General features: G+C 35.2%; 1 protein-coding gene across 1 annotated transcript in view; it reads left to right on the forward strand.

The window, feature by feature from the left end:
* Positions 1–16,991, forward strand: part of KCND2 (potassium voltage-gated channel subfamily D member 2) — a 493,036-nt gene that overhangs the window by 82,763 nt on the left and 393,282 nt on the right. The gene's annotated exons all lie outside the window — the stretch shown is intronic.

The raw sequence follows: 16,991 nt of genomic DNA on the forward strand, positions 1-16,991 counted from the left end.
AATTGTGAATGGGATCATTTTCTTTATTTGTCTTTCTGTTGCTTCATTGTTAGTGTATAAGAATGCAACTGATTTCTGTACATTGATTTTGTACCTGCAACTTTGCTAAATTCATGTATCAGTTCTAACAGACTTCTAGTGGAGTCTATCGAATTTTCCATGTATAATATCATGTCATCCTCTTCTATGGGCCTCTCGTCTGTGCTTGGCTCCAGAGACTCCGTTCTGCTAGTCTTCTGGTGGTTTTTTGGGTTAGTTAGGCAGGTGTAGGTGGAATCTAAGTGATCAGCAGGACGCGCGGTGAGCCCAGCATCTTCCTATGCCGCCATCTTCCGACCTAAAATCTGATTTACTATTTTCTATAGCAGCTGCATCATTTTATATCTCCATCAATAGTCCGCAAGATTAGTGACCTTGTGAAAAAAGGCCCCAGGGAACTGGCTCACTTTTGCTGTACGAGATTACAGCTGGAAGTTGCTGTCTGAGAACCAGAAAGCAGGCCCTCACCAGCCCCTGAATGTGCTATGCCTTGATCTTGGACTTCCCAGGCTCCAGTACTGTGAGAAATAAATTTTGTTATCATCAGCCACCCAATCTATGGTATTTTGCTATAGAAGCCCAAACAGACTAAGACATCTGCCTAAGAAGGTTAATAGAGGCATGGCTTCTGGGGACACTGGCTTTCTTTGTTGGCCTTTCTCTGACAGAATGTTAAGAAGCCATTTCTGATCATGTTATTAAAGCCTCTCATAATTATGTTATTGTTCAAACGATATTTAAAGATTGAAAAGGCAGTTGATTTAGAACCAAACAAAGGTGGCCCATGTACCAAGATAATATATACCTTGATAAAGCCCAGATCTTATCAAAGCAGGAGTTTAGCACTAACTAATTTTGTACCTGCAAGGTAGCTAAGACGCAGTTCTCTGATACGAACCGAGATCAGAGGAGCCAGCCTGCTCTATCCTCCATGAGACATACCTACAATCTTACTGTGAATAAGTGCATTTTCTCAGATGAGGCATTTTCTCTAACAAGTGACATGAGAGACCAAAAAGAAAGGTTTTATCCTGCTGCACCTTAGGAAATGCTGCTTTAGCCATTATCAAAGATATGTTTAGGGATTATTCATATCTCTGCTTTTTAGAAATATAAGATTGTGTACTTCTAAATGTATATATATATATACTCGTTTTACTGTTACTATTTAGTTCTTATAGTTTATTATTATAATGTGCTTGGAAGAAGGGTGTCATGCCTTCCTCCTCAGCATATCCCTCAGCAGGATTTGAACATAAATAGCCTGCCTAATACTCAATAACTATTTGTTGAATATGTGAAGGAACATGTTGGCATATGTATCTGCGCTATAAGTTTTGAAGAATAATTTTAATTGACCCATACAAGAATGGGTATCATTCCACTTCTTTAATATCTTACTATGTCTCCCATTTTTGTCATAGTCTCTTTCTCAATTCTCCAGAGAAATTTACTCTTGTTCTTCCTCATCCAATTAAGGAAGATCTACCATGCTTTCCTGATGCCTCTCATGGGACTAATTAGATGGACATCTGAGGTTGTATGAGAAGCATAGGCCATCACCACGACCATCTCTACCACGTCTAAGCTACACCCCCAACCCCAAGTGTGCGAGCATGCGCATACACACACACAATATTTTCCCAGGGAATGTGGACATTTTAATACTGTCTTTCTGGAATTAATGCATCTGTCTTTGCTGTTTAACCTAGTGAGATAAGCTTGAGTAAAATGGCCTGATGTACAGCCACAAGTCTCAAATAGTATCTTTAGGTGGATCATTGTAGACATATTTGATTGGCTTTTCTTCCCCCCACCCTAACCTCCTGGAGTGTGTAGCTCCTATGCTGGTTACTCAGGTATGCCATATGCTGCTAAATCTTTTCCAGGGAACCTATCGATTAAAAGGGAAGCTTCCAATTTTTATATTATTGAAGATACTATGCAAGTTTATTTACCCAAAAGATATTTTTAAGCAGATATTATTATCCAGATAATGTTCTAGATACTTTAATCACCAAATGTTTACTTACAAAGACTGGCCCCATTGGGGCTTCAATTTTATTATTATTTATCATTTATGTTGTTTTCCTGTCTTGTCTCCTTTTAGTCTGTAGTCCATTACAAATATCATGATGACAATGAAATCTTAATTTTATTTACTGTTTCTTCGTATAGTATTTTTTGGTACCTTTACAAATGTAACAAACAGTAATTGCATTAACTATATATTTCATATGTATATACACTCTATGAATTTGTCTACATTAGTGGTTAAGAATTTTTATAATTTTATAAAACGTTGCATAAATAAAGTTTTGTGGATTTTGCAGGCATATAAAATAATACCATTTTATGAAGGAACTTTATCAGTGTTTATAAAAACTAGTAAATTATTAAACTTTTCATCCGTTGCCTTTAAATGCAGGTGCTGTGAGTGTTCCATTCACGAAAACAGACATCATTTTTATTGAGTGAGCATAGTTCATTTTTTCAACCAGTTTATTTTATTAAATCACAGAATCCCATGCTAATACAATGTTAGGATTGCAAATTTTAACCTTCATAACTCAAGAAAGTAAAAAGTTAGAGTTTTCATAACAACATCAATTTCCTTACATTTCTTATGCCTTGTAATAAAGTGTACATTTAGAACACTAACCAGCAATTCAGGAATTATATATAATCAGTGTTGGACAAGGTAATGTTACTAAGAGGATCTTAACTTTCATATTCTCTGATTTGTTTTTAAATTTACAGCTTTAACAGTGCACTAATGGAAAGATTTTGCATTTAATTTTCTAATTTTTATGAAGCAGACAAGCACAGATAATAAAGGTGGAAAAGTTGATAATGATTATTTCAGTATGATGACTATTTCATTAGTGAATTTAGAGGCAATCCTGTGAATTTTTAATCAGTGTGTTTGATTCAGGATGTTAATGCTTATAACATATCCATAGTATTTCTACCTAAAAAAATTGAACTTAGGGGCCGATTTCTATTCACATGATTGCCTGTAATTGAACACCTTTTAACATATACTGCAAGTAAAATTAATTACCAAGTTCTAAATTATGGTTCCAATCATACTTGTATTTTGATAAATACTGATTTAAACAATGTACTCTCAGGTCCACTTTGTGTATTTAAACAATAAATCACATATAAACTGTAATAACACAAAAATGAGTCCAAAGAAAAATAGACCTTTAGCTGATATATCCCTATTAAATGTTGTAAAGATATTTAAGTATAATAAGAAAAATAATGGACTTTAATTATTGAAAACATTGTTATGTATTATGCGTTATATATCACATATACTTCATATTGTGTATTATAGTTCACATTTTATATTATATATGCTGTTTTATTGTAAGGTATATTCATAGTACCTATTCTATTATATGTTATATATTATGTATCATATATATGTTTTTCAATTTACTTATTTGTTTATATCGGGTCACTTATAAAATCCAAGAGAATATACACAAACAAAAAATCAAGGTTATAATCAGCACAGGGTCTCTCCAAGCCCCCAGCAGTGTTGGCAACAAATACAAAATACACTGTAAAGAAGTGTGCAATAAAATTGGCATGGTGATTTAATGATATTATTTAGTGGCTCTTGTTCAGCAGTCAGGTACTTGGGTTCAGGGTTGTGGACTTCCTATGATTTATTTGCAAAGTTCAAATAAATATAGACCTAGTAGGCAATTGTCTTCACTTTGTGATTTGACATGTTCCAAAATGTTTGCATGCTAAAACATACACATCAGTTTGTCATGGACTCTGCCAACTCCTGGTATTTTATTCTCTGCCATCTTCTACAACAACGGTTATTAGCCTTGTCTGGGTCACAGACCTCTTTTGAGAATATGAAGAAAGCAATAGACATTCTTCTCCCCACCAAATGTATACAGAATATTCATGTATCTTCCAGCCAACCCTTAGACAAGTTGACTTTTGTCCTTCCGAGTCTTTGGAAGGCACGTGTTTAAAAATGGCTCAGGACTTTGCCAATCGGGGTAATATGTTGGCAGATTAATCCTGGTATATAATTTAGCTACTGTGTGTGTTTACATATTACAATATATTTTCCTCTAGTAATTAGGTAGAATCTTAAAGAATTGAGACTTAAAAACTTCAAATAGTAATAAACTAAGTCCACATTGTAGATAATTCAGAGAAAACTTAGATTCATTAACTGATATTTTAAAAGTACCAATTATGTTTCAAATGATGTGCCATGCCCTAGGCATAAAGTGAGGAGAAGTTAAGTTTCCAATTTAAAGGAGGACATAGTCCAGGAGCGGGAAAAGCATAATCAGATAATTTTTACAACACAGTGAGAACAATTTTAAGGAAAGAACAGACAATAATTGTTAACATTTATCAACAACTTGCAGACATCAGGATATGTGATAATACTTTCTGTGTATTCCCCCAAATAATGCTTTATAGGAATTATCTCTACCTTTGCAACCATATATGATAAATATCTTTACTTTTTTTTTTTTCTTATAAAGGCAAGCAGTATAACACACAGAGCCTGAGTAACTGCTAACGTTGCCCAGCTGGGAAGTGAGAGAGTAAGGAATTGAGGCCAGTGCTGTGTGACAAAAGCCTCATCTCTCAATATTGCATCATTTAAATTTGCTTTTTCAAAAGCTAACTTTAGAAATGAGTGAAGTTTGAGTAGGAGGAGAAGGAGATTGAGCAAAGAAAACTAAATACAGGACAATTTTTTTGAGGCGCTGAAAGCTTGAACGAATCCAATCTTAATAGTGTTGGACAGAAATGAATATATGTAAGAGATTGGACATAGTGACTAATTGGATGCAAGGGTTTGAGGAGAAAGAAAAATCAAGAGTGACTCCTAGATTTCCGACTTCAATGACTTGTATAAAGATGCCACCTAAGATAGCAAGTGAAAGAAGAACAGCTTGGGGTAAGAAGAATGACAATGATCATATGACCGTTAATCAATTAAGATTCTTGAAATAGCAGTGCCTATAGGACATCTGATAGACCATTGAACATTTGGGTCTAGACCTCAAGACAGAGTTTTGATTACAGAGCTACTCAAATTGTGCTCCACAGACCCCTGGGAGTTTTTGAAATGTTTTGGGGGAATTCAGAGAGTCAAACTATTTAAATAATATTCTAGGATATTATTTGCCTTTTTCACTGTATTGATATTTGCACTGATGCTGCCAAAGCAGTGAGTAAAGGTACCTTAACACAAATGAAGGCAGTGGCACCAGATTGTCATATTCCTCATTGCCACATTTTGGTGTTTAAAATTAAAAACCATGGGGCGTCTGGGTGGCTCAGTCGGTTAAGCATCTGATTTCGGCTCAGGTCATGATCTCACAGGTAGTGGGCTTGAGCCCCGCATCAGGCTCTATGCTGACAACTCAAAATCTGGAGCCTGCTTCAGATTCTGTGTTTCCCTCTCTCTCTCCCCCTCCCCCACTGGTGCTCTGACTCTCTCTCTCTCTCTAAAAAACAAACATTAAAAAAATTAAAAAAAATAAAATTAAAAATCAGTTTCTCTTAATAATGTGGAAGCAGTGAAAAGCTATTAATTTCATTAGCTCTGAACTTTTGAAATTTTTAATATTTAAATATGTTGTGTGATGAAATGCTAAATATGCATATGCATTTCTTTAAACAAAACACTCTGGCTGTCTCAAGAAGAAACACTTGTACACTTATTCAAGTGGCAAACTAAAGTAGCCACTTTTTTCATACAATACTTTTTTTTTTTTTGAAAGAACAACTGACATGCCAACTGTGGTTATTCAGGTGTTTGGCAGACGTTTTCTCAAAAATTCATTAACTGAGCCTGTCATAACCACTACTATGAGTTTAACAACTTCCCAATACTTGAAGAATTTTCTGATATGATTAGTGGTGGTGTGTTGAAACATTTTTTATGTATGTATTATATGTACATATGTTTATATATATAATATGGTACTGCCATGTAGAAATCTATCAACATTTGAAAAATGAATATAACTCAGGTAACTAATATTGTGTAGATGTCCAATGCAGGAGGTTGTAAAATTATGCATGGGTAAAAAACCCATTCAACCCAATTAATGTAAGAGAAAGTGAAAAATTCATTGATATGGTTTCAGATTCCACCTTGTAACTAATCTTTTAGAAACTGCCACTTGTCAAGATTTGGTATAGTATCAAAAAAGAATATCCACAGTTATCTGAAAATGCTATTAAAATATACCATTCCTTTCCAAATATTTATCTGTGTGAGTCAGGATTGTCTTCATATATTTCAGCCAAAATAGCATATCTCAACAGATGAATACAGTAGCAGACATGAAAATCCCACTCTCTTCTATCAAGCCAATCATTAAAGAGATTTTTAAAAATGCAAAAAAAAAGCCACTTTTCTAATTTATTTTAGAAAACATAGTTATTTTTCATGATAAAGATGTTATTTATGTGAACAAGTAATGAGTTTAATATTGTTCTTTTTAAAGTAATTAATAAAAAGTTTAAATTTAAAAAATTAAATGTGTTAGTTGATGTGGAAGTGGCTTCAGCCTCAGTTCTAGGGAAAAGTCTCAGCCATTTGGCATTCATTGAGATTTATTTTAACTAATCTTGTGGTCTTTGATATGAGACATCCATTGCATAAATGGATACATGCACATAAAGAATCATGTGACTAAGGAGACCCTTACTTGACACAGGGAAAGATGCTTTGAGGGATTATTTATTTTACTTTAGCAAGTTCAGTTAGAAATTCTCTAAAGAAAATTTCACAAACATTTTACGTGTGAGATATTCATTATGTAAATTATAATATTCTTCAGTTTTGTTAAGTATCCAAAAAATATGTTCAGTTGAATAATATTAAGGCACATGTTTTTGCAAGGAATGAGGAAGTCATCAAGTCAATATCCTGGTAAACATCATTTTTCTTTCTTAAGCTATTATCAGTCTAAAGAAGCAAGAAGTGACCTTCTCTCCCTTGCTTGCTTTTTTATTGAACCTCACTAGCTAGCGAACATGCTTCTAGTAGAAAATTCATGCAGCAGAAATCACACATTCATCATTTTTATCATTATTTATCATTTCTGTGGAACTTTTACTTAGTATTTCTAAATCCTCCATGAAAATTTCTTACAAATCAAAATCTCTCTAATCACTTGAGCAAATTCGCATAATTAACTTCTACCTAGATACACAGAGAACATTGATTGTATTTCTGTTTTTTCTAAATTCTTATAGAAAGGAATATTTAAGGTGTCATAATTTAAAGGTAAGAGCTCCTAGGGTATCAAATAACTCATTTAGATGAGGAAAAGTTATGAGAAAGGACAAACCAGTCTCAATGGGAGTATGAATTCTGTGATTCCTATGTGTTAACCTTGAATCAAGGGAGGGCACCTAATTCTTTATGCCAACCCCATATCAGTGATGCTGTAATAGAAAACTACTGGGATGTTATATGCTCCCTGAGAAGACGGAATGCCATCCTTGGTGATTGTATAATTAGAACATTTTTCACAATGTCATGACATAATGTGTGCTTTCCTACGTATGCATTTAACATCATATAAACTCTACACTGCTGAGAATATAGCTACTTTAAGGATAAGAGCAATTAGTAGGCTTTGTCTTTATACACATAAAATCTAAAGTATTTTAATGGGAATTTTAAATCGTAGATGAATATTTTGAATGACCACAGGTCTCACTGTTGTGTATCATGACAATAGGTAAGAAATCAGATGATCATAAAGTCAAAATCCCATTGCTGTGAAAATAATTGATCAGAGTAGAGGACCCTGGTTTGATTCACTGTTTGGGTGTAATCAAGTGTGGAGTTTTGAAAAGCCATAGTGAAGTCAGAAACAACTGAAATGGGAACAGGAAGAATTATGTCTTCCCTGTCCATGCTGTCTCTTGCTATGTTCCTTCTTGTCTTGCCATATTTCCTTATCCAACATGGACTAAGTATCTAATATTTCATAGGACTCTCATCCTTTCTATACATTCTTTGATTTTGGTCTTGTTCTGCAGACTAATCTCAAACTCAGTGTAAGTCCAACCATTCTCTTCTTTTGTTATTTCCAGGCTAGTTAGCATTGCTGGAAAAAAGTGCATGACCCTGTGGATAGATATGTTTAAAAAGTTAGGGTTTTAGACTGCACTGCACTTGGCAGTGCTGTTCTGCCCTCAAGTAAGCTTTTTCTTTTCCTGTTCTCTGTACTTCATCACTGCCTCTCATGGCTCTTGTAATACATTTACCCCTTTTCCCAGATTTATTCTTTCCCTAATCTATATCCTTTCTAATTGTACTATGTAAAATTGTCAAAACAGCCAACATTTGTTAAGCAAGTGTCAGAAATTAGAGTCCAGACCTAGCAGTTTCTTCTAATTATAATAATACTGGAAATTAAGTATTATTATTATCCAATTTGTAAAATGATGAAACTGAATACCAGCCTGCACAGTTATTAACTGAGGAGCCAGGATTCAAAGTCAGGGTTTTATGACTCCCACGTCAAAATCATTTCCATTCCAATGTGCTTTTCCTGTTTTATCCTGGGATTCTTAAGTGTGTTTTCACTTTTCTATCCTTATAGTATTTTAAATCTTCCTAAAAAGTATTTTCCTCTGTAAGAATCTGAAATTCACTCCTTTATGTATGCAGGTACATAATCTTATATTATTGCAACAAATAAGTATATCAAGCATTATGAGAGATTTTTTTTTAATTAGATAATTTTATTTCCTGTCCTCCATGTCAGTCAACACAGGGAGATAAGTATTAATTAAATACAAGTGGTATATTAGTTTTTCAGAGCTCCCACAAAAAAATACCACAAACTGGGTGCCTTAAACAACAGAAATTATTCCTCATAGTAATTGAGGCTGAAGTCCAAGATCAGGGTGTGTGCAGGTGGGTTTCTCCTTGACTTACAGATAGCTTCCTTCTTGCTGTGTCCTCATATGGGCTTTTCTCTGTGCTTGTACTCCTGGTGTTTCTTTGCCTCAGTGTGAGGACACCACTGCTGTGGATTAAGGCCTTACCCTTTTGATCTCATTTAACATCAGTTACCTTTTTAAAGATCCTATTTCTAAATATAGTCACACAGGGTGGAAGGGCTACAACATGAATTTTGGGAGGACATAGTTGAGTGCATAATAGACAGCAAATATGACAATTATTTCCAGTGAGGTAAAAAAAAAAAAGTTACTGTAGGTATTACAAATTTGAGAGTTGAGTATAGTATAGCTGGAAGTGATTCTAACACATATGCTGGAGAAAAATAGATGTAAACTAGAGCTTCATGGATGACTGTAATCTGGAAAAAATTTTGACACAAGAGAAAGAGTATTTCTTATGATGGAAACTGAGAGCAAAGGTACTTGTATAGGAATTAGCAAGGTGTGTGTAACTGGTGTATATAACAGGTTGGCAAGTTGTGTTACTACAAATGGTGATGCTTTCAAAAATTCTCTCAAAGTTGGTATTAGGATAGTCCTTGAAGTTAGAAATGTGTCCCTCCCTCCTTCTTTATCCACAACATAATCTAACAGAGACTTAAAAGTGTTGTGTTGCCTTGAAAATCAATACATAAATTTTAATCAGATTGATAAAAACTAAAATGATCTCTTGCTGGTACATGAGGTAAACAGTTGCCATGGTCTGTTGCATTGCGTTCAGACTTTTCATTTTAGTGATTTAATGCCTTCAGTTTGTTATATTTTGCCTATCCAACCTTATCTCATCCTTTCTCCTGGCCTAACCCATTTCTACTAGCTCAATATCAGCAGTATCCCTAATGTAAGACCCTGTATGTAAGTCTACATGTAAAGTCTTATGCATTTGTTCATGGATTTATCTTGTCTGAAGTGCTCTACCCAACTCTTCTTCATTAATTGTTTTGGAAAGGCTACCTTCAAGTTTAGTTTCTATAGGGGTCAGTCTTCCTTGAGGTTTGTTATCTGTAAATTTACTAACCTAAATTATAAACTATACTCTTCAGTAAAGGATTTGATTATATGCTGTCTTTCATAGATCTTTGGATATTTTGTGCAGATAAATTTTGTCTTCATGATTAAAGCTAGGGATTTTATTTGCTACTTCCTACATTGCATTGTGGGATTATGATAGATACATTGTAAACTTTTGTTGACTATAATAACAGGGACGATTCTGCAGCATATAGATCAGATATTTTATTATTTTATTTTATTTTATTTTAATTTAATTTAATCTAATTTTATTTTATTTTATTTTATTTTATTTTATTTTATTTTATTTTATTATTTTATTTTAATGTTTATTTATTTTTGAGAGAGGGAGACAGAGAGCGAGAGAGCGTGCACACACAAGTAGGGGAGACACAGCGTGAGGGAGGCACAGAATCTGAAGCAGGCTCCAGGCTCTGAGCTATCAGCGCAGAGCCTGATGAGGGGCCCGAACCCACCAACCATGAGATCATAACCTGAGCCGAAGTTGGATGCTTAACTGACTGAGCCACCTAGGCACCCCCAGATATTTTAAAAGAGAGAAAAAGAAAGACCCTCACAAGCCATAGGAGGCATTCATTGATCCTGACTGTTTAATCCTTCCTGTTCTTCACGAGGGACTAGTAGTAGTGGTACTTTACAGATTGGAATAAGTCAGGTTATGGTTTTCAGTGCTTCCTTTAATGGCAATAGATTGAGCTCTCTCTGAAGCCTGCTTATAGATGGCAACTTTGGGAAAGAACTTATGTCATGTGCTTAAACATTTTCTTGAATGTTCTGCCAGTGAAGGTATTCCTTCTCTCTATAACAAGACACATTCTGTACATTAAAAATTATTAAGAGGGGCGCCTGGGTGGCGCAGTCGGTTAAGTGTCCGACATCAGCCAGGTCACGATCTCGCGGTCCGTGAGTTCGAGCCCCGCGTCGGGCTCTGGGCTGATGGCTCGGAGCCTGGAGCCTGTTTCCGATTCTGTGTCTCCCTCTCTCTCTGCCCCTTCCCCGTTCATGCTCTGTCTCTCTCTGTCCCAAAAATAAATAAACGTTGAAAAAAAAATTAAAAAAAAAAATTATTAAGGTAATATGTGGAAGGAAGGGAAACTGTTTTATATTTGCCTCTCTGGTGACCTTTTGAACATACCGTGGTTTGTACCAACACTTTTATAGGCCACAGAATGCTAGACCTCTAAGCATTTCAGATATTATGAAACCTCATGATATTTTAAGATCTTAGGTGTCTTCACGATGTTTAGTACACCTACAACTAAAATGAAATAAACAAAAAGTTATGTATTTTTTATAAATGATAAGATAAATTCTGTTCCTCCTTGTTCCCTTATCTTTTCCAAAAAGGAATGGTCAATTATAAACAAGGCAGGTGGACTTTAGAAACTTCTCCTTGATAATGAAAATTGCTTTAATGTGGTAACAAGTTTCTGTCTCTTCTTAACCAGAAAATTAACAGGTGTGGAAATTAGATAAATATTGCCTTTTCCTTTGGGGGCAGGATAACTCTTCATGCAGAATTGCAGTTAGGCTACTGAGAATGATGCTGATGATTACTTCAACTCATTTTCACTATAATTCAGTACAACAGATTTTTAGACCTTTATTATGTACCAAGACTGATATATTTTTCAGGGAGAGGGCAAAGAGGTACATGTATTCATCTCAAGTAGCTGTATAGAGTTATCTTTTGGCCTAATAACTTTTCTGATCAAAGATTTCCAAAGCCCTCTGTGATTGATAAAGCTTATCAAAACTCTCTCTGCTACCCTTCATCTTATTGCATGTGCAATATGCTTAATACATCATATCACACTCCAGCCTTTGATCTGCAAGCTTTGGAAAACTATCCAGTTTAAAAGCTGCAAAAATTTAACAAAATATATATAAATTCTGTACAAGATGATGCCTTTGTATCAATATTGTTTGGCTCTATAACATTCACTTTGGAAAGTAGAATGAGTGGACTGAGTGGCTCCAACTAAGTTTTTAATTAAGCATTTGGTTTAGATGGTTGGGGACATAGTGACATTTTATTTTTCCCTGTCACAGACACTTTTTTCTATAGCCTTTCTTTATTAATAGAAATGTGATTTGGTTTTTACCTCTAAATCTTGATCCATTATCACATACATTTCAATTTAAACAAAAATAAAATTTTAGATACAAGAAAACAGTGGAACCCTTTAAGAAATTCACAAAGTTCAAAAAATGGAAAAGGTGTTGGACTCATTTTACCTCATCAAAGACTTAAAATAATGTGATCATTTTTGGTTTTTTCTTTTTCTACTTTGTGTTATTTATGGGCCTATTATCTGTAAACAACAAGTAGGATTCTTTTAAAACATTGGTGCAGGCACTAACATATATCTTTGTTTAAATCAAATTAAGTTCAGCTCAAACACCCATCCTTGCCCTACAGACACACATATGGCAGGACTTTCAGTATTGGTCACTTGTTGTTGCAAGAGAACCCCTCTCTCTGCCTACACACAAGTTGGATGGTGATTACATAATCTCAGAAGTGGCCCTTCTGTTTTGACTGTCAAAAGTCTCTATTTCTGCAAGCTGCAAGTTACTATGTGACCCATGTATACAATGACCTAAGCCTTGAAACCAAGGGCTGCTTAATGAATTGCCTTTAGCCCATCCCAGCCTAAAAATTCTTCTTGCTGGTTCTGAAACACACACAAAAATTCTGTTTCCCACTTCTTGCTCTAAGCAGAGCTCTGTCTTTAGGAATAATTTCTTGTTGTAGTCTTAGAGACACAATTTTCCCTCTTTTTTTTCCTTAATGACTACAACTTTGAAATAAAACAAATTAATTTCTCAGTAGATTATCTGCCTACATTAAATTTTTAATAAATCACTTTCCTGAGCTGAAAAGGATAATTTGTAAAAGTCATTGATTTGAGGATGGAGAATTGTGATTTGAGGCGTTCAGGGCAGGCGAGAAGAATGAGCAACAACACGGCTTGGTGAGTGAGTTGCATGTTGAACATGTTGCATGCAAAGGAGAGAGCCACGACTGAAGATTGAGAAGCAGAAAGGCAAAGGCGGAAGTGCTTAAAAACACAGCTTCAACAATTTCACGTACTGATTTGCTATAATCGCCATTAATCCCTATTTGGCTCATTAATGTAATGAGAGAACCTGGTTGAGAGGAAGTTCCAAAGTAAGTTATAATTCTATTTAAAGATTATTGTGCAGCTGACTAATCACTGTAAAGAAGTCTAGGCTATGTCTATACTGTCAGAGCTAAATAGAAGGATTTGCAGTTCTCGATAAATCTAATGCCTTCTTTGTGAGTCCAATAAACATCAGGCCTTATGAGGATTTCCTGAAGAAGATATAGAAAGTAGAGCTTAAAAATGATAACCAAACCAATAATCTTCCATTTCATGTAACTATAGATGGTTATAATGAAAGCTATTCAGTATTACCTAACTGGGTGGGATTTAATCCATTATTTGTTCTCATTTGACCCCAAACTTTTCAGTCTGAAATTATAACTAGATGTGTAGTAGAAAAAAAAAAATGCTGCTGTAAATTCTTTTTCAAAATTGCAATAGTCCGGCACTGTTTCCATAAATGATTTTTCAGAACTATTGTAATGTCATAGTTTTTATATAGCCCAGCTCTACTCATTTAAATGTCTTTAAAAGTTAGAAGTTACATTTTCTCTGGTTTAAATCCCAGACCATCTTATTGGGGCAGATCATTTATCTACTTGACGTTTTACAATCTATACTTCTATTCATCTTGAGGTTAACCAAAGATCTCAAAATGCATTTAGTTAGAAAAGGAAGGAAAAGAAAAAAAGTTTGGTTTTCAAGGCCAGGAAAGTGGTAACCTTATGCTAACAGTCTGGCATTTAATTATATTTCCAAATAAAAACATGGAGATAGAATGTGAATATTGTAGCATATGCATAACAGCAAAAGCATGTGATCAACTGAGGGGCCATATGCTCAAGTAGATTGCATGATTCCTGGGTTCTACCTCTAGCTCTGTAATAACTATATGAATGACCCTTTCAAAGTCATTTATCCTTGCCAGACTTTAGCTTCTTTCAGTGTAAAAAAAGGAGCTTCCTGTAGATTCCTCCTGAGATTCCTAAAAGCCTATAATTCCATGACATAGTCTATATATTATGGCTTACTAGCAAAATCAGTTCAACAATGAAATATGTTTTATCTTGGAAATCATACAATATATCCTGCCTTTCTATTGAACATGACTATAGGTTGGACCAAGGATGAACAAAACCAGGAAGCTCCAAGCAGAGTATTTTCTGTAGGAAATTACTAACTTGGACCTAGAGAGGAACAGTAACTGGGAAAAGGAGGACTTAAAGGGGAGAAGAGAGAGATTTGTCTTTTAGGATGACTATGGTCTAAATTCTTGGATGTCTAATAAAGTTTCAAAGTCCATATGCCCAAAATTAAACTTCTTATCTTCCCCCCACACTCTCCTCTAGGCTGTCTCAGATATCTTAACTCGCTCAGATGATGAAAAGCACATTCTTCCAGTTTCCAGATGAAACATCTTGGAGTCATCCTTGATTTCAGTCTCTTTCTCCCATACCTGTAATCTATGACTTTATGTTCAAAATGTAGTCAGAGGGCAACCACTTCTCATTGCTGCCACACTGGTCAAAGCCATTGTCATCACTCACCTGCATCATGGTACCAGCTGCTTAACCAGAATCCCTGCTTGATCCTTGCGCCATTTCAGTGGCCAGACTTATCCTGCCCAAACCTGAGTTTGGTTGTGTTACTTCTCTGCACAGAGTTGTGCAATAGTTTAGAATTTGAAACAGAATGAAACCCCAAGTTTTTATAATAGTCAACATGGCCCTCTATGATTTCCCATCCTGACACTCTTCTCTGACATCTCCTTACCTTTCAGCTCCTCTGATATATCCCCAGCACCATTTGTGTTGCTCATTCCACTCCAGCCCCACCTTCCTTCTTACTGCCTTTTTGTTTTTGTTTTTGTTTTTCTTTACTTGGAACACTTTTTTTCTAGATATCCAGTTGGCTAACTTCATCACCTTTTCCGGTTTTTGCATTACCATGTTATTGAATCCTGTACCTTTGTCTGTTTTGTTCACTGATGCATCCCAAGCATCTAGAACAGTGCCTAGCACATACTGAACAACTGTTCAGTAAGTATTTGCTGAATGTACAGTTGGCCCTTGAACAATAAGGATTTGAACTGCACAGGTTCACTTATATGCAGATTGTTTTCAATAAATACAGTACAGCACTGCAAATATATTTTCTCTTCTTTATGATTTTCTTATTAACATTTTTTACTCTAGCTCACTTCTTTATAAGAACATAATATATAGCACATATAACATACAAAATATGTGGTAATGAACTGTTTATGTTATTGACAAGACTTCCAGTAGGCTACTACTGTTTTAGGCTAGCTAGGTTTTGGGGAAGTCAAAAATTATATGCAGATTTCAACTGTATGGGAATTGGTGCCCCTAACCCTCATGTTGTTCAAGAGTCAACTGTATTAATCTTAGATGATATATTTCTCCCACTGGGATTTGTCTTGCTTGCTCAGTTGCTAATCGCATTCATAGTGTGCCTAGTTTATAAATTCAACCCTAACGTCAGCTTTGTATTTCATTTTGCCAAGTACTCTTAGGAGGATCTTACCATTGTTCTATGTGCTATCAACAGCTCTGTACTAAGTGTTCTTCAGAAGAAAGCCTGGTGTAGTAAATGGAGGCATTTTTGATACCCAGGTTTCTTTGGAGAAAAACAGTGAAGTGAGTAGGTCACCTTTCAAAGCAAAACCATCCACAGACTAGGAGACATGCCTTAAGGACAAGATAAACTAAGATGATGACAGGAGGAGAACAAAGACTGTAAGAAGCAAAACGAAGAGTTGTAAATGGCAAAAAGAATATATTGGAATATGAAATTGATATTGTAGAAAAAGGTCTAGAAAGAAGCATTTAAAAATATAATAAGATGGTGATGTTATGACATAGTCAAGGTAAAGTTCACAGCTGTTACTTATCTCTTTATATTTTGCTTTGAGATAGGATGGAGAAAAAGGAAAGGGAGGGAGGGAGGGAGGGAAGGAAGGAAGGAAGGAAGGAAGGAAGGAAGGAAGGAAGGAAGGAAGGAATTCAATAGTACTAATTGAAAAAGTCTTCTTTGGAAATGTGTTTTGAGCCAAGCAATCACTCTTAGATATGGGCAGCAAAAGTTCAAGGCTGGGTAGAGGAGACAAGACTGGGCGTTTTGTCAGACAGTAGCCATCCAGCAGGTTGCATATGGGGTGACGACCTGCAGGATTAGAGAGACTGAAAGTCCAGGCACAAGTTAGGCAAAAGGTCGGTGTCTCTGTTGGAGCTCCAATTTCCTTTTTCAGTGTTTACTCAAGACAGAGATGTATTTGCCTTTATTGCAGCCGAGATTTAGTCAGTGCCCTAAACAATCCTGCCTTCTCCTGATTAAGGTGAGGGCAGAGGTGCTGGGCCTGTGGGGAATGAACGCAGAGATGAGAAAAATACCAGCATGTCAATTGTGCAATTACTTAATACTTTTTGACGCACATGGTTAGGGCTACAGAAAAGGAAGAAATGGAAAATGGACCTGTAAGAAAAGATACACGAGCTTTTTCGAACAGGACACACATGTTCTAAATAGAACTGTATTTATAGTATCAATGTAAATAATCAGAAATATGAAAAATGGATATTTAGGTAAAGAATCATATATCATGTTAAAAATAACTTGTAAATATTATTAAAAATATAAGGGGTAGAACTCTGTGCTAATTTAAATAAGAATAAATTAAGAATGTTTAATAGAAGTTTAAAATTATCATCCCCACATTAATTTAAAATGCTTAGAGAAGGAAAGCTTGTAGGAGGCCAATGGCTGCACCCT

This window comes from Lynx canadensis, chromosome A2 (assembly GCF_007474595.2).
Source record: "Lynx canadensis isolate LIC74 chromosome A2, mLynCan4.pri.v2, whole genome shotgun sequence".
Taxonomy (NCBI): Eukaryota; Metazoa; Chordata; class Mammalia; order Carnivora; family Felidae; genus Lynx; species Lynx canadensis.